This window comes from Gallinula chloropus (genome assembly GCF_964237585.1).
Source record: "Gallinula chloropus genome assembly, contig: HAP1_SCAFFOLD_40, whole genome shotgun sequence".
Classification (NCBI taxonomy): Eukaryota; Metazoa; Chordata; class Aves; order Gruiformes; family Rallidae; genus Gallinula; species Gallinula chloropus.
Window position 1 is genome coordinate 305156 of NW_028168731.1, and position 17910 is coordinate 323065.

The 17910-nt window shown below is 38.7% G+C and overlaps 1 pseudogene across 1 annotated transcript in view; it reads left to right on the top strand.

The window, feature by feature from the left end:
* LOC311204219 (nischarin-like) overlaps nucleotides 1-17910 on the top strand; it is a 246789-nt pseudogene that overhangs the window by 205291 nt on the left and 23588 nt on the right. The gene's annotated exons all lie outside the window — the stretch shown is intronic.

Sequence of the window (17910 nt, forward strand, 5' to 3'; positions counted from 1 at the left end):
GGGCGCCTCCCTGATAAGACCAAGAGTCCCATCTCGCGAGTTGCATCCGAGTCACGGCACCAAATTGTTATAAATTTGAGACATACTCCATTTGATAAAGCCAAACAACAATTTATTAATTAAGCAAGCCCGCAAGATATAGGCAAATATCAGCGCTGGGCGTCCGGAGGAGACCCTTGCTCCTGCAAACGGCACGCACCTCACCCTTCTGGAGTCCCCTTTTTATAGTCCCGTAGTTCCGGGTACACGTGGCATATTCCAGTGTTTTTCTGTAGCTGTGTAAGCTGGTAGTGGGGGTCGTCCTGGTCCCCCGTAGTCCTCCTCTACGTTGTGTTCAGTATCTTATTTGGTTAACTCATTTAATCCTATCAGGATGTTGCTAGTGATAAAACAATGGTTCCCCTTTTGACCTGGTTACCTATTCACAGCCATAGTCTACCACAGGCACCAACTCAGCAAGATCTGAAGTTCTTTCAGGGTGTTACTAGTGATGGAACAATGGTTCCCCTTTGCCCTAGTTGCTTATTTACAGTCATAGAAGGTTTGAGAACAATTACTTATTACAATGGTCATGAAAAGATCACTATAAAGAACTTGTCTATTTTGCTGAGATACCAAATTTATTGATGCTTCCACGATCTGCAGCCAACCTGAGAGCAGCCACAGCACATTATGTAAACTTGGAAGTGCTGTAACTTTCCCACAGACAATTCTTTTTCTTCCACTTGAGCTCAGGGCAGAAAAAAAAAAAGAATAGAAAATTGGTGTGTTGACATAAATCTTTTCCAGTGCATAATGTCTTTTCCCCAGTGAAATCAGTTCTAACATTGATGTTCCAGGAGTTTCAACCAAAGTAAAAGGTGAAGCTAAAGGCATTTATTGCAGCTAAATTTCTTCCACCAATTGAGGTTTATGTTGCCTGGTATAATATTCAATTATGTGATGTCCATGTTTAGCTTGTGAGCCTTATCAGAAGTTATAAACTTAAATGGTTTTAAAGGGTGAGACTGTTACATATGATATCCTATATAGTAAATGTATGCATATAAATATATTGAAAGTTATATATATTTATGTATATCTCATGTGCCACATATATTCTATACATGTTATATTCGGTATAGCTATATGTACACTGTGGATTATATAGTATAATTGCACACTTGATATTCTATATTATTTATTATACATTCTAAATTTTATACATTATATCATAAAGTACATCTGTGAAGTTTTCTAGATTCCTCAGTCTATGCAATAAAGCACAAAATTGTTGGAAAAGGTGAACAGTGGCCTTAGTCAGGACATGATGTGAGGCAGAGCTGATTTATTGGAGCATTCAGGGTCCAGGATTTTAATTCTGGACTAGGTGTTTCCTTTGGAAGCATAGCTTCTTTCCTCTACTGTTTTTTTCTGTAGCAGGTAACACAAAGCAGTCTTCTAATTGTCATGAACATTGATAATGAGTGGTATTTACATTCATATATCAAAGGATGAGTTACTGGAAATCCCAAATACTAGTTTAATGACAATTCTGATTTCAGTCAATATGTTACTAGAAAACTGAATGGACATTTTATTTTTAAATATCTGAAAATGTTTTTCCTAAGTTGCTAATAAATGCAGTATTTAAATATTTTGGTTAAACTCAATTAATACTGCAGAAGAGAGAATGGTAAAATACACAAAACTTTTATAGGACTTTGGAGTTGAAGTTCTGGTTTTAAAAGTGTTTTTAAAATGTAGAAGCTTGAATTCTGTTTACTTTCAACATTTAGACTCATAAACTTCATGTCTACTCTTGAAATGTCTAAGAATTGAATAATAAAAAAGACAAACAATAAAAAAAACCCTACTTTGCCAGATGAAATATACTTCTTGGTTTTACCCCTGTTCTCCCACAGTTAAAAAAAAAAATCCCAAAGTTAAAAAGTAATCCCAGAATTACTGACTATGAAAACAAATAAATTGTCATCATATTTGTCTTGTTATATGAATAGAAAAGGCAAGACATAAGAGAAAGGCAAGATAAAAAGCCACTATGGAAAAAAAAAGTTTATGTTGCTTATGTTATGCATCTGTTCTTTTTTCCTTGTAATCCTGTCTTCTTTTCTTAAAAAAAAAAAAGAGTATATACTATTTTTCATGCAAATTATGGTGAAGTGAGACCTTGTGATTTGAAGAAACATAGGTCATTGCACTTATTTTGAGCTGGGTAGTTATATTATGGTGCCAAAAAAAGCTAAAAATAAGTGACATACAGATTGACCTCAAACACTGTTTCTGCTGGTTTGTAGTTAATGATATATAACTTACAGACATGGGATCAAACAGCTGGAACAGAGTCAGAAGGAAGAAGAAACAGCTTTCAAGTACTTCACTTCCATCGGAATCATAGAATGTGTGAGGTTGGAAGGGTCATTTAAAGGTCATCTAGTCCAATCCCCCTGCAGTAGGCAGAGACACCTTTAACTAGATTGGATTGCTCAGAGCTTCATCAAGCCTGACCTTGAAGTCTCCAGGGATGAGGCCTCCACTAACTCTCTGGGAAACCTGTTTTAGTGTCTCATCACCCTCCTAATAAAGAACTTATAATGAACAACCTAAACCTACCCTGCTCTAGTTTAAAACCATTGCCCCTGTTGCTACATGCCCTTATAAACAGTTCATCCCCAGCTTTCCTGCAGGTCCCCTTCAGGTACTGGACGGCTGCTATAAGGTCTTCCCAGAGCTTTCTTTTCTCCATTGTAGAAACCCACTAGGTTGGTCAAGCAGGGCTTGTCCTTGGTGAAGCCACCCTGGCTGTCTTGAATTGCCTCCCTGTCCTCCATGTGCCTTAGCATAGCTTCTAGAAGAACCTATTCCATAATCTTCCCAGGCACAGAGGTGAGGCTGACAGGGCAATAGTTCCCAGGATTGTCCTTTGTACCCTTTTAAAAAAACTGGCTGTAATTATTCCCTTCTTCCAGTCATGAGGGACTTCACCTGACTGCCATGACTTTTCAAGTATCATAGAGAGTGGCTTGGCAACTACATCAGCCAATTCCTTTGGGATTCTTGGGTGCATCTCATCATGTCCTATGCACTTGGGGATACTCAAGTTTCAAGGTCACGAACCTTGTCTTCACTTACAGTGTGATGGACTTTGTCCCCCAAGTTCCCATCTTGCATTCAAGAAAAGGCACTATACTTTTTTTTTTTTTCTGAAAATACAGTGTGTGTGAGCCTTGGCAGAGGAAATCTTAATGACAGAAATATGCAGTGGTGACTCCTGCTTACAGTCTGTGCCAAAGTTAGAGGGCTGGTCTCTAAGAGATTATCAACAATTACAGGAGAATTACAGATAAGGTAATCATAGATACAGAGACACAGTAATGAAGAAAGGCCATATTCAGAAAGCTGTCTCTAGTGTCTGTAGCAATGAATATTCTTGGTTATTAGTCATAAGCACTCTATTTAGAATCTCAGAATCACAGAATGGTTTGCGTTTGAAGGGACCTCAAAGATCATCTAGTTCCAGCCCCCACTGCCATGGACAGGGACACCCTCCACTAGATCAGGTTGTCCAAAGGCCTATCCACCCTGGCCTTGAACACTGCCATGGACATCCACAACATCCATTTGAAGAGGAACATTTATCTCATTCTGAAATAATGTCCTGGCTTTCATTAATTTTGCAAGCTATCTTAGGCCAAAATGAATCTCTAAGAGTTGCAAATTTATTCCTCAGAAGTCCAGAAGTTAATTCAGGGTCCAGTCGTAAGGACTAAGCTCATCCTCTATCTGGCTAAAACAGCGCTTCAGCTTTCCAAAGACCCCTGAGTTAACCTTTGAGTATGAGAAAGCGAACGAAGAAGATTTGAGCACTGTGTATATCATGGGAGGGATGGGGAGAAGCATATTTTTCTGATAAAAACATACTTGCCATGAAGAGGTTCCACAGAATGACAAGAATCCTTTTGTATTAAAACCATCACAAAAATAATGGTTATACTAAAGGCATCATTGACTTTTTATTCCTTGACATGTTAAAAAAAGCTCTGTAAAGAAAAACCTAGCAATATTTGACTGGTAGAGTTTGATGTTCTCTGCTCAGTTCTGTTGGTTCCTGGTTTTCTGGGACCAAAACTAATGTATGCAGTGAAACACAGATGTTTGGCTCTGCTCCACTAGTAAATCCATCTTCTAATGTACCAACACTACACCTCCTTCATGAAAGCACAGATCCTAATATTACTAATGGATTCTCTGTCCTTTGTAAATTACAAACAATGATTTTATGTGTATGTAATGTATCTAAAGTACTTCTTAACATGGTGAAACCTGAGATTTAGGCTTAACAAAGTCATTCTGCTTTGTGAGGACTGGGTGCAACTTGTTCAGAATATTTGAAATTAAAAAGAAATAATTAAAATTATGTGTCAGAATCAAGCCATATTAAAAAAAAAAAAAAACAACCTAATTCTTTACTTAATTTGATTTGCTCACTATTTTGACAAGGTTTCTGCTTCAAAATTTTTCAGAGTATCAAACTTACCCAGAGTTCTCCAAAGTCTGATGAGCTTGCCTCTCTCATAGTAAGAGCTCAGTGATCAGGCTTAAATTTGAAAGAAAGTTATTCCACATACTGCTTCTATCTTCTGGAGATATGGTCTTGTGCCACAGATGTGCATTTTTCATTAGCTTTAATAGAATTTCTTTCTGCCCACCCAGAGAACAATTTGCTGCAACACATCAGTTAATTTCAGAGAGGATATTTTAAGCTACATGATGACATAGTTATATAGGACTAACATGAAAATGGTTTCAGACTTTTTCCTTTAAGTATAACATTTTAACTTTACATTTACACTATATAGATAAAGCCCAGAATGGGGAATTTCAGAAGGAGAGAGCTAATGTAAGATGCTGCAATACAGATCTCAAAAGATGTGTGTAAATTATTATGAATCCACAATTCAAAACAAAAAGGAGAAAAACCATTAGGTTAACCGAGATAACACAGTGGTAAGCATTTATGTATGAGTTAACTACTTGACTCATCTATAGGAATCCTACTGTAATAAGTAATTGTTCTCAAACCTTCTATGACTGTAAATAAGCAACTAGGGCAAAGGGGAACCATTGTTCCATCACTAGTAACACCCTGAAAGAACTTCAGATCTTGCTGAGTTGGTGCCTGTGGTAGACTATGGCTGTGAATAGGTAACCAGGTCAAAAGGGGAACCATTGTTTTATCACTAGCAACATCCTGATAGGATTAAATGAGTTAACCAAATAAGATACTGAACACAACGTAGAGGAGGACTACGGGGGACCAGGACGACCCCCACTACCAGCTTACACAGCTACAGAAAAACACTGGAATATGCCACGTGTACCCGGAACTACAGGACTATAAAAAGGGGACTCCAGAAGGGTGAGGTGCGTGCCGTTTGCAGGAGCAAGGGTCTCCTCCGGACGCCCAGCGCTGATATTTGCCTATATCTTGCGGGCTTGCTTAATTAATAAATTGTTGTTTGGCTTTATCAAATGGAGTATGTCTCAAATTTATAACACTACAATATTCAGTAGGTCTAATTTCACAAAGTGATTTTTCCATCTGACTCAAGCCTTGCTGCAAATTCCTTCTTTCTCATGCCCATGAATATGAAACTGGCTACCTTCACAGGGATTGGGATACTGAATCAGGCCAAAGATGAAAAGATTTTTGTGTTCCACCATGCTTGTCTTTTCCAAAACTCTGGTGAATGCTTTCCTGAACTGCAACATCAAGTCTCTGAACAAATCAGAAATCAAAAGCTAATAATTATTTCTGAAAGAAATATTAGGCTTATTCTGACTCCTTGCATCATCACATTGGCCATTCTTGTCCCCAGCAGACAGAATCTCCTATTTGAAGTAGTGTTACTGTTGAAAGTGGTGTGACTAGTGTAGTCAGAACATGGAATTAGATTTGGCTTTTGTTTTTTTAAATCCCATACTGTATTTCTATGATATTTTTGTAAAACTGTCATTTGTTGACCCCACGTTCCCTTGTAAGTATCTAACATATTATTCCATTCAAAGATGGATAGAGTGGTAAAAGAACTGAAACCTTATTTTGGAAGACATACTAACATATAATCTCTGGAAAGCAGGTACTATATGACTTCTATAGCAATCTCCAGCAGTTTAATATTGCTTCAATATTGTTAGGCAATATAGGATTGGTCACGGACAGAATTGAACTTTAACATATTTAGAAACAAAAATATTTTAACTCTTCTTTCAGTGAGTCCTTCCATATTATCTTGATGAATAAACTAATTTTGTATATCGTTTCAGGATTTTACCTGTGAAAGCCTGGACAAATCTTGTGTACTTCTTTCCTACAATACAGGAAATAATACACAGATTGTCCCTAAAACTACATAAACTTCACAGAATCACAGAATCACAGGGGTTGGAAGGGATCTCGAGAGATCATCGAGTCCAACCCCCCATACCAAAGCAGGTTCTTTAGGACAGGTTGCACAGGGAGGCATCCAGATGGGTCTTGAATATCACCAGACATGGAGATTCCACAACCCCTCTGGGCAGCCTGTCCCAGGGCTCTGTCACCCTCAACGGGAAGAAGTTCTTCTGCATATTGGTGCAGAACTTCCCATGTTCCTACTTGAGGCCATTGCCCCTGGTTCTGTCTCCACAGACAACTGAAAAGGGGCTGTCCATTTCCCCCTGTGTCCCATACTTCAGATACTTACTTAGAATTTCTAATTGACCTAATGGAAACACTCTAAAAAGAAAAAAAAAAAAAAGAAAAAATCTTTTCTGAGAATATTACTGATTTCTTTTGGTTTTCATATAAGAAACAAAAAAATGCTGTCTTTTGGAATTATAATGCAGTAGGGATAATAAAAGAGAACTGTAGCTTAGTCTACTAATACTCAAAGTGTTACCCTCCTTATTTTATTTGGTTTGTTAGTTCAATGTGACATTAATTTAGAAGATTATGCAACTTTAATATTTTTACACATCTCTTTTTTTCAGTCACTGTTAAAGACATTGAGTCAGCATTTCTGTTTTCAGTTCTGTTATTCAAGGATCAAAATGGCAAAAAAATTGAAATAAAATACCCCAAAGTCCACAATTTTAAACAATAAATAGTGGGAAAAAAACCCAAACCCAACAGTACCAATATCTCAATAATGGATTGAGGAAGATATTGGTACAGTAGACATTTTTCCTGTCTGACAGACAAAAAATTTCATCATGATCATTTGGTGGTGGGAGGACGTATGTTCTCAAAAGTCCTAAATTAGTTAATTGCCAAATGTTTCTGACTTCCCAAGATCATAATTTTCCCATGTTTGCCCATTTCAATTCTTATTCAGCTGTTAATATTGTCAATGGGAAGTGATGTTATGTGGTTTGAAAGAGACTTGCAGGTGCCATGAATAAAATTTGGATCATCCAGATGATTGACATTTCCCCTTTCAATGGTTTTGGTCTCTGGTAAAAGCATCCTGAGTTTAGCAACACAAGTCAGCTTTTATCCTGGAAACTAACAGCCACTGCAGTTCTTAGTAAGACATCTTGAGTACAGGGCATTACTATATGCACGTGGCTTCCAAAAGGGATCTTGCATACATCTGGCTGAGTAGAGGCTTGGTGTTTGTGACTAGGCATTCTAGACTCCAGTAGAGTTAGATCATGGTACCTTGGTACAACAAGGTGCTTTGAGTAAAAGGATAACGTCACTTTATCTGACAAATAGGAAAATATTTTCATTAGGCTTTGAAATTGCTGATGTTGAATCTTATCATGGTTCTCTTTCAATTCCCTCTTTCTGAAGTTACTCTGCTCTTACACAAGTTCTTCATGTTTCCGAATTGTTTATCAAGATGAGAACCATCCCCCAGAACCATATTATGACCTTTAACATATACAGAAATTTACCATTTATCACAGGTTTTGTTTTCCCTCCCTTAGTCAATTTTTTCATGAGATTGTGTCGTGGAATTCTCACAAAGGCCTCAATTAGTTTAAATGGAAAAAAAAAATAAATTGCTTCCATGAAATAGATTTTGAGCACAGAAACAGTCACAGTCCTCCTGTTAGAGATCCTCCTACTATATTGTCAGATGTTTACAGGCAGAGGGAAGCTTCAGAAATACCCCCCCTGAAAAACAAGTTGCACAGGTATGACTAAGGAGCACCCAGTAATTGTATAAAGAAGGCTTTTGTTTTTTAAAATACAGTAATTGCCCATTCACGGGTGATGATTAGTCAGGAGAGACAGGTGCTGGGGAATTAGAGGAGATGCATGACTTTTGAGGCATGACAACTGTATGGAGGGACTAAGATCTCTAATATCTTAAAAAAACACTAAGTACTAGTCAGTGTTCTTGACTTATAGAAAATACATTTTAGGACCTTTACCAAAAAAACCCCATATATCTTTTCTTTACAATCCTGTAAAAACAAAAAATCTGTAACTGTGGGTGCATGGTGATTTTATCTTGAAGTCTTTCAACTGATGAAGAAAGAATTACAAGTACAATTAAAATAAACATTACTATCAGAAAAACTATGATATTTTAGGAAAAACTAAAATTTCCTAGAACCTCTTACAATTACAATATGGTCAGCTGATACAATCCACAAAACATTTCATTTTCATAGACACTCAAATATTTTCGATAATGCCCTGTGATTAAAATGATAAAAAACACCCCCAGACAGTCTGAAGACTGTCTGAGTGACAGCAGGTCAAGTCGGTGGCCACAATCAGAAGCAACATGGCAAAGACAGATTATGAAACAGTAAAGAAATCTTGACTCCAATATAATTTAAGTTAACTTTTTGGAGGTCTCATGGTTGTTTGTATATTTTATCTTATAAATTTGAGGCATGAAGTTCAAAGTCATTTATATAATATTGAGGCCTGAGTTGAATATTGGATATTAGCGGAATTATATGGTTAATAAAACCCCTAAATACTATGTGGTCTTCTAACCAAAACATCAAATAAGGTCTTGCTCATTATTTTTTTTTCAAATTAGTGAAAACATTTCCTTCATTGCTGCCTACTGCAAGCAACACTGGGGTTTGTGTAATTTTTGTCCTTGCCATTGCTAGATTCAGGGACAAAGAAATACATTTTTTATCTGGGGATAAAAAAATGGATAAAACCCAAAAAATATTTCAAAGTAATTACTCTGAGCTAATCAGATTTGATCTGTAATCTGGAATACTGTCTACTTGTTACAGATATTCTCCTCTCATTGAGCTAACTCTACCACAGTGAAAAAGTTATGAAAACTAGGTTAACACTAAGGACAAAATGGCTTCAACCCTGAATGGCGGCTGAACTTTCAGCCATACATCAGATTGGATACTATCAGCAAAATAATTATTTAATTAAAAGAATTTGTGTAGCTTTTAACAGCAACTCAAAACCCCAAGTTTCACACTGCCTGAAATAAAGGCAACAAAATAAAGTGCCTAGTTTCTAGTAACGAGAGTATTCTGTCACTGACACAATGCATTTCAGTAACTTTTAGGGCTTAACCTTCCCCCTATACTGTACCACAGCGTAGTGAAACACATAGATACAGAGAAATGTGGCTAATTGAGAAAAAACAAACCCTTTTCCAGAAAACTAAGCTTTAAATAGCTTCTTACCCTAGAAGCTACAGAAATGCATGAATCAGACTAATATATGCATAATGGACTAAAATTCATGTGAATTCACTCTGCAGAGTTACATTGTGTGTACCTAAACAGTCTTTGAGACAGAAGTATCAATGTAATTTAAGGAAGTTTCCCATTTACTGTGTTTTGTTTGGCATTGTGAAGACTTCCTAGAAAGTTTAAACTGGATTTTTGTAACAGGGGTTTTTTATATTAAACTGAAGTAGAAGATGGAACCACGTAATGCACTCCAGCTGCAAACAGGCATTGGGTCTTTGGAACCAGGCTACAGGGAGTCTGAATTTAAACAAAATAAAATGTTATGTGTATTGTGTGAAGACCATACGTGTAAGTATGAATTTTAGGAACATCTTGAGAAACCTAAAAAAAGTTAGCAATACTGTCATATTAAGGTCTAATATTTGAACTAGTCTGAAGCCAAGTGTAACTACTGCATTCCCAATGTCATAAAACAATTTTTGAAGTTGATAGTTCACAAAATGTCAGATCTTGAGGTTTTTTATTAACCTATGAGTAAATGTTCTCTCTTGTATCCCTGCCCAATGTCATTGAGAGCAGAGGATTCCAGTTAGGGAAGGAATATGCCAAGGTGATGGCTTAATCAAATTATAATTATTTAAAAACTGCTCAGAAGCTTGAAATTGTAGGAAACATTTCTATGGAATTACTGAACACAATTCATATAAGACAAAATGAGTGATAAATACTTCTCAATTAACTAAAAGAACAAGTCCTTATCATTTGTGCAACAAATATATATGTAAATATATTTACATTTAAGGATACCAAACTGGATACATTAAAATGGTTAAAAGATTTGATTCCGTCTCAGTTCTTACCTATGTGGGTATTTGTTTTTCTTAATGGCTATGAAAGAAAATATTGGAACAGAGTTCATATATGATAAATTAGATTCTAAATAAATAAGAACTGGGTTTAAACTTCTATCTGATTTCCTGAATTCTTGAGGAACATGAAACATTAATTGTGCATTATTGATTCAACAAGGAAGTGCAATCATTCAAAATCTATAGACCTGCATATATCCAGTGAAGTATCTTGCTCACTACCTTCAAAAGGAAATGAATGAATATAGAGTAGTTTCTAAACCTCAGACTAATTCTATGAATGAATGTCCAGAAGTTAAGCCAGTCTTCACCGGAGAGTCTAAACATCTTCCTACAAACACACAAGAGGGCATGAATGTTCATGAAGCAAACACTCAAATAAGAAAGGGATATTTAACAGTGCTTGGGATTCTTCTGAGATTCATGCATTCACTTCCAGATCTCCCTGTGTTTTCTCTGGAAGTCTCTTTATGTTGGAGAAACATGTAGTTGATAGCTAAGGGAAGGTCTTACTGCAGGCATGTCTTTCATGTCTGAGAATGAAATGAGTACAGAGACTGGAAAATATGTAATCTCTCTAGATAGTGCAAAAGAAGGGGGGGAAAAAAAGTCCTTGACTTCAAGAGCCTTAGTAAATGATCACTTGCAAAGCAAGATATGCGTACAAGATAGCTCAAAAGAAATTGGTTATTGGTAAGTGTGGAAAGTGCTAAGAAATGTTGCTTTTGCAAACTGAAAAATGTTATTGTATTATTTACTGGCTTAAAGGATTTAGGAAAATAAGGGGGAATATTGTTCTCAAGGGTTCAATTTGAGTACATAGCTCTGCTAAAAGATGCAGATGATCCTGGATAATGAGATAAGGGGTTAAATCGTGACTGAGGACATGGGCTGGAATTTAAGGAAATCAGGCTCAACGAACAGGCTTCAATCATGTTGATTGTACATCAAGTCAAACAGGAAAAACGATGTGGGGTCTCGATAAATCTAATAATTTTGATCAGGAGTGAACAAACCTTTCACAAAATTAACATGTGCAATCTGAAACCTGTATGGAGCTTTGACTTCCTTCAGCCCAGGGCCATGTCAGTTGCCGGGAAAGTTAAGATAAGGACAACTACTTGCCAGTAAGCAGTTGTCCCAGACAAAAGGACTCATACATTTTAATTTACTTCACCAATGGAAGTGGGAATGTCCCAGACATGCCATGTGTATTATACTGTGTAGTGCTGTGGATGGGGCGCCTGGGTTGAGCCTGTAAAATCCATAGTCAAACAGAGGAAGGAGGTGAAAGGTTCAACCTGAGGAAGACTCGGAGCCTTCATCGCTGAGACCCCCGACGACCACTACCACAGGACAACGCGCAGACGCAATTGGGAGGAGTTTATGGAAACCACCTCTTTGAACTCATCTTAATACGAAGCGGGACAGGTGATGAATATGTATAGATGTATGGTATAAAAAGGCTGCAGGCACTGACCAAAAGTGTCCTACTTTGTTGGGTCACCCGTTCTTGCAAGAATGTATAATAAATTACTGCTTCACTACTTGTCTACCTTAAATTCTGTTTTTAGGACCTTTTGTCATTTCTAACAGTTTGGGGGCTCGTCCGGGATCAACATCATCGCCGTGTGGAGCTCCTGCCGCCGAAGGACGGGGAGACGCGTCCCGTTGATTTCAACGGTCTCGTGTATCGTCGACGGGAGTTCCAGCGGCAGACTGACTAGATCCCGAGACCAATTTTAAAGGTAGACCTAGTGAACCAGTGTGAAGGATAGTAGGCGCTATTGTAGCGACCAGGCAACTCTGCGCACAGACCAAGGTAAGAAAATCGGACGTTAAGTATTGCCTTGGTGGTCGGGACATTCGGGGAGACGTGTGTGTGTGTGTGTGTGTGTGTGTGTGTGTGAGACACACACAGTTAAGTATGAAGTGAGTGCGGGGCCCGGATCCGCGGTTCCGTCTTTCCGCGAGGGAAGCGGCCGGAGAACGGCAAAGCAAAAGGTGGATTTGTTGTTAAAAAGTCTCCAAGGAACCGAATGGGAAATAAGGATAGCCGGCTTAGTGAGAAAAAGGGGTTGGGGAGAGAACCCCTGGAAACCTTCCTCCATACAGTCCCTTAGGGAGGATGGAAAGACATGCCTTGTTGGGGATACCTGTAAGTCGTGAGGAGACGTCCTACGCGAGGTAAAGAGCATTGGTGCTCGCCCCACGGGTGGATTCGAAACTGGTAAAGGTTTGCGCGCATACGTGAGACCCTTTGGTGATCTGGGCTTCTCGCTATTTGGGCTAGCAGAAACAATGTGGGATAGCTATCATTGATAACATTCTGCAGCCCATGGGAATTGAAATTTACATCGTTGTGGTTATAATTGGGATTTTCATAACCATTGTTACGCTTTGTGTGTGCAATAAGTTTTTGTGCCCGGTACCGTGTGTTGTAGGAGAGGTTTGTGTGGGAGGTTTTTGAGTGAACAAGCCAGTCTGACTGCGGGGCGAGTGCTGAGTCTCCACGAGGAGAGCAGCTGGAGATGGACAAAGTAAATGGCAGATTTAAACTGTTTGTGTAAGGGAAATGAGTCTTGAACCAGGTGTTGTTTTCTGGTGCTCTGTATGCGGATCTAAGGATTTTTGTGTATCTGTAAACTGTTGTTTGTATGTTCTGTATGTAAGCAGGACGTTGTGATGCATGAGAGGAAGATTGGTCTGATTGGGATGGTGTTTTTGGTTCGAGCCAGCTTGAGCAAGTGGTGTGTATGGATTTGAAAAGTGATAAAAAATCGGTGGTGTATGGGAGGAGGACTGTTAAGAGAGCTTTTGGGTCTACTGACCAGGGTCAGGAACGGGTCTTTGCCTGTTTTGTGAACAGTGTGGTTTGTGTATGATGTTGCCCTTTGAGTTGTGTAACGTAAACTGTAACTACAGTGTGACCTCCTGACAGTGAACAGGGGAAATTTGGATACTACAGTGTGGCCTTCTCAGGATGTATTGCCTCTGTGAAGTTTGTACGTAATTATAGGATGGCTGCCCCTAAGGCAGTCAATATCTCTAATGATGTCTCTTCCCTAGCCCAGGGGATAGATAAGTTATAGAATGTTGGGATGCACTGCAGTACATGGAAAAAGAAGTTAAATAGTTAGGACATCTAATCAGTGAAGGGAAGGAGAAAAAACCTGGAGAGGATAAGAGGAATAGTTGAGTTACCTCTCCCGAGAACTAAGAAAGAGGTGCGAAAATTTTTGGAATTGACAGGCTATTGTCGCCTGTGGATTGAATCACATACACTAAAAACAAAGGGATTATATTTTAAATTGTTAGAAGAGCCTAATGGCTTGGTAATGAAACAGACTAGCAGATGAGGTAGCCAAAGAAGCTACCTTGGGGCCTGAATTTGTTAAGACATGTAATCTTACTCCTTGTGTATCTGAACCCAAGGAGGTTCCAATTTTTATTAAAGGAGAGAAATAGAAATGGAAGGAATTTGGAACTATTGAAACAAAAGAAGGGAAGTGGATTCTCTCGGATGGATGAAAAATGCTAAAAAACCCCACAAACAAATCATGAAGGAAATAATGGCCATTTTACACCAAGAGAGTCATTGGGAGGGTACAAATAATGTGCGATTTAATCCTAAGGAAGTATGGATACATAGAAATGTATACTGTAGCTAAACAAATCTGTAAAAGGTGCACTGTTTGTAAAAAGATAAATAAAAAGGTTCTCAAGAAACAGCCTCAAGGAGGAAGAGAACCTGGTTTAAGACCTTTTCAAAGTATTCAAATCTAGATTTCATGGAAGGTTGAAATATCCTGGTATTGGTTGGCCACCTAACAGTATGAGTGGAAGCATATCCAATGCCTTCAGCCACAGCTGCAGGGGTAATTAAAATCCTCCTAGAACAAATAATTTCCAGGTATGGAATAATTGAAAATGTGGATTCAGACCAAGGGAGTCACTTTACATCCAGGGTGCTTCAAGGGACTATGGAAGGATTAGGGATATCCTGGGACTTTCATCCTCCCTGGCATCTGCCCTCCTCTGGTAGGGTTGAACGGATGAATCAAACGCTAAAGAAACAATTATCAAAGTTAATTTTAGAAACCAAATTACCTTGGATTAAATGCCTGCCTATTGCCTTGCTGAGAATTCGAATTGCACCTAGGAAAGACTTAGGTGTATCTCCCTATGCAATGTTCTTTGGCTTGCATTATATGGGTGAAATCAGAAAAATCCTAAGGTTTGAAACCAAAGATACTTTTCATGAGAACTGTATACTGGGGCTAATCTGTTCCTTAGACTTTCTCAGGAATAAAGGACTCTGCACAAACTCCACCATTGGAATTTGCAGCCCATAATATCCAACCTGGAGAATGGATTCTGACTAAGTCATGGAAGGAATCCAAGCTACAGCCTGAATGGGAAGGCCCTTTCCAGGTTCTACTGACAACTGAAACTGCCATGAGAACTGCTGAGAAGGGTTGGACTCATTACACCTGGCTCAAAGGACCAGTGGAACAACCATCTGAGGACAAACATTGGTGTGTATACAGCCCATGGAGAATCCTCTGCTCATCAAACTGAAGAAACAGTAATTTAAAGACTGTTTGAAATATTGTTTTAGTAGTGATTTTGTTTAGTTGTTATTATACTGTTGTGTTTGGGGAGGGGTAAAAGGTCTGAAAATGTTAAATGATGTTAATATGGTGTTTGTATGTCACTTTAGTGAAAATAGGAGTGTTGGGTCGTGCTAGAAAACCCCTTAGTAATCAAAAGAACTTACAATTCAGCATTCCAGAGGGGACTGGGATCCAGAACATTATGTTTGATGCTTGCCAATTTTTGGATTGTGGGAATCTAAAAAAAACCTTAAAGGGCACTGAGCTATGCAGAAAAGTACATGTGTCCTGAACCAATACAAGGTTGGACACTATGGGATAGGTCCTTGCCCCTCCTGGAACAATGTTTGGTGGACTACTAAGGTTAATGGATGGACAGCAGATGTAAATTGAAAAAGTTTATATTAGGAACCCCTAAAAGAGATGATTACCATCTCAAAAGGACATACTACCCACAATTGCCAAGAAAAAGAGGGAAAGATCCAGTAGGGCGATTGAAAATAAGGGTAGAAAAACCTGAAAATAAAACTTCAGATAAGGGAAAAGAGTGGAAAAGTACACAGAAACCTAGGACAAAGATAGGAGGACTTGTCAATGATCCTACAATAGTAAAAGTAGTTAGAAATGAGGATTTGAAACAGACATTTGAAATAGAAACAGGATATGGAGAGATGAATGCCTGGGTGGAATGGGTAAAATACACTGTGAAAAGTTTAAACAAGAGTATTTGCTATGCATGTGCCTCAGGTTGACCTAAACCACAAGTTGTACCTTTTCCCCTAGGATGATCCCATGATCACACAGGAATGGAGTGCATTATTGCACTGTATCAGGAAAGAACAGCCTGGGGAAATGATACCTGTAAAACACTCTCACTTCTGTTCCCAGCCTTGCTGAATAAGGACATTCAAACACCCCCTGTTCTCACAGGTGTAGTTGGAAACCACACGGCCTGTCTCTCACGACAGGGCGAAGTGGCTACACAATTTGTAGGGGAGTTCTCAGGATGTAAGAGAACGTTGAATGTGACAAATGTTAAAGGTGGGAACTATTCATCATTACAGGTTCCCAGAGCTGACTGGTGGTGGTATTGTGGAGGAAGAGTTCTGAGGAACATTCTTCCGCCCAACTAGAAAGGCACTTGTGCTATAGTACAATTGGCTATCCTATTCACCCTGGCATTCAGAGAGGATAAGGCTTCTAGAGAAAAAGAGATCAGGGCCAAAAGAAGCATATTGGGAACGTCCTTTGGTGACAGAATATATATAGACTCAATTGGAGTTCCTCGAAGGGTTCTTGATGAATTTAAGGCTAGGAATCAGATTGCTGCAGGTTTTGAATCATTCTTATTTTTGGTGGGTCACAGTAAGTAAAAATGTAGATTGCATCAATTGTATGTTATAATCAACAGAGATTCATAAGTCATACGAGGGCTGCTGTTAAAGGAATATCAGAACAATTGGATGCCAATAGCAGAATGACATGGGAAAATAGGATGGTCCTAGATATGATGCTAGCAGAAAAAGGAGGAGTATGTGTCATGTTACAGGGAAAGTGTTGCACATTTATACCAAATAATATACTGCTCCTGATAGAACGATTATCAGAACCTTACAAGGCCTTACCACTTTGGCCGATGAACTAGCAGAAAATTCAGGAATAGATACTTCTCTTACTGGGTGGTGGGAATCCTGGTTTGGAAAATGGAAGGGAATGGTGATATCAGTTTTCACTTCCCTGATAGTGGTAACAGGAATTTTAGTGGCCATAGGGTGTTGTATAATCCCTTGTGTTAGGGGTCTTATACAGAGATTAATAGAAACTGCAATAACTGAGAAGATGCCCCTGGGACCACCGCCTTATAATATTCTTCTCCTAGAGGAACAAGAAACAGATAATAAGAGAATATCAGGAAAAAGAATGTGAAGCAATGCTGGCCAGGTTAGAAGCTTCATATGAAACAGGACTTTGACAATATGCAAAAGACAACAGTTAGTATAAAGAAAAGAAGGGGGGAATTGTGGAAAGTGCTAAGAAATGTTGCTTTTGCAAACTGAAAAATGTTATTGTATTATTTACTGGCTTAAAGGATTTAGGAAAATAAGGGGGAATATTGTTCTCAAGGGTTCAATTTGAGTACATAGCTCTGCTAAAAGATGCAGATGATCCTGGATAATGAGATAAGGGGTTAAATCGTGACTGAGGACATGGGCTGGAATTTAAGGAAATCAGGCTCAACGAACAGGCTTCAATCATGTTGATTGTACATCAAGTCAAACAGGAAAAACGATGTGGGGTCTCGATAAATCTAATAATTTTGATCAGGAGTGAACAAACCTTTCACAAAATTAACATGTGCAATCTGAAACCTGTATGGAGCTTTGACTTCCTTCAGCCCAGGGCCATGTCAGTTGCCGGGAAAGTTAAGATAAGGACAACTACTTGCCAGTAAGCAGTTGTCCCAGACAAAAGGACTCATACATTTTAATTTACTTCACCAATGGAAGTGGGAATGTCCCAGACATGCCATGTGTATTATACTGTGTAGTGCTGTGGATGGGGCGCCTGGGTTGAGCCTGTAAAATCCATAGTCAAACAGAGGAAGGAGGTGAAAGGTTCAACCTGAGGAAGACTCGGAGCCTTCATCGCTGAGACCCCCGACGACCACTACCACAGGACAACGCGCAGACGCAATTGGGAGGAGTTTATGGAAACCACCTCTTTGAACTCATCTTAATACGAAGCGG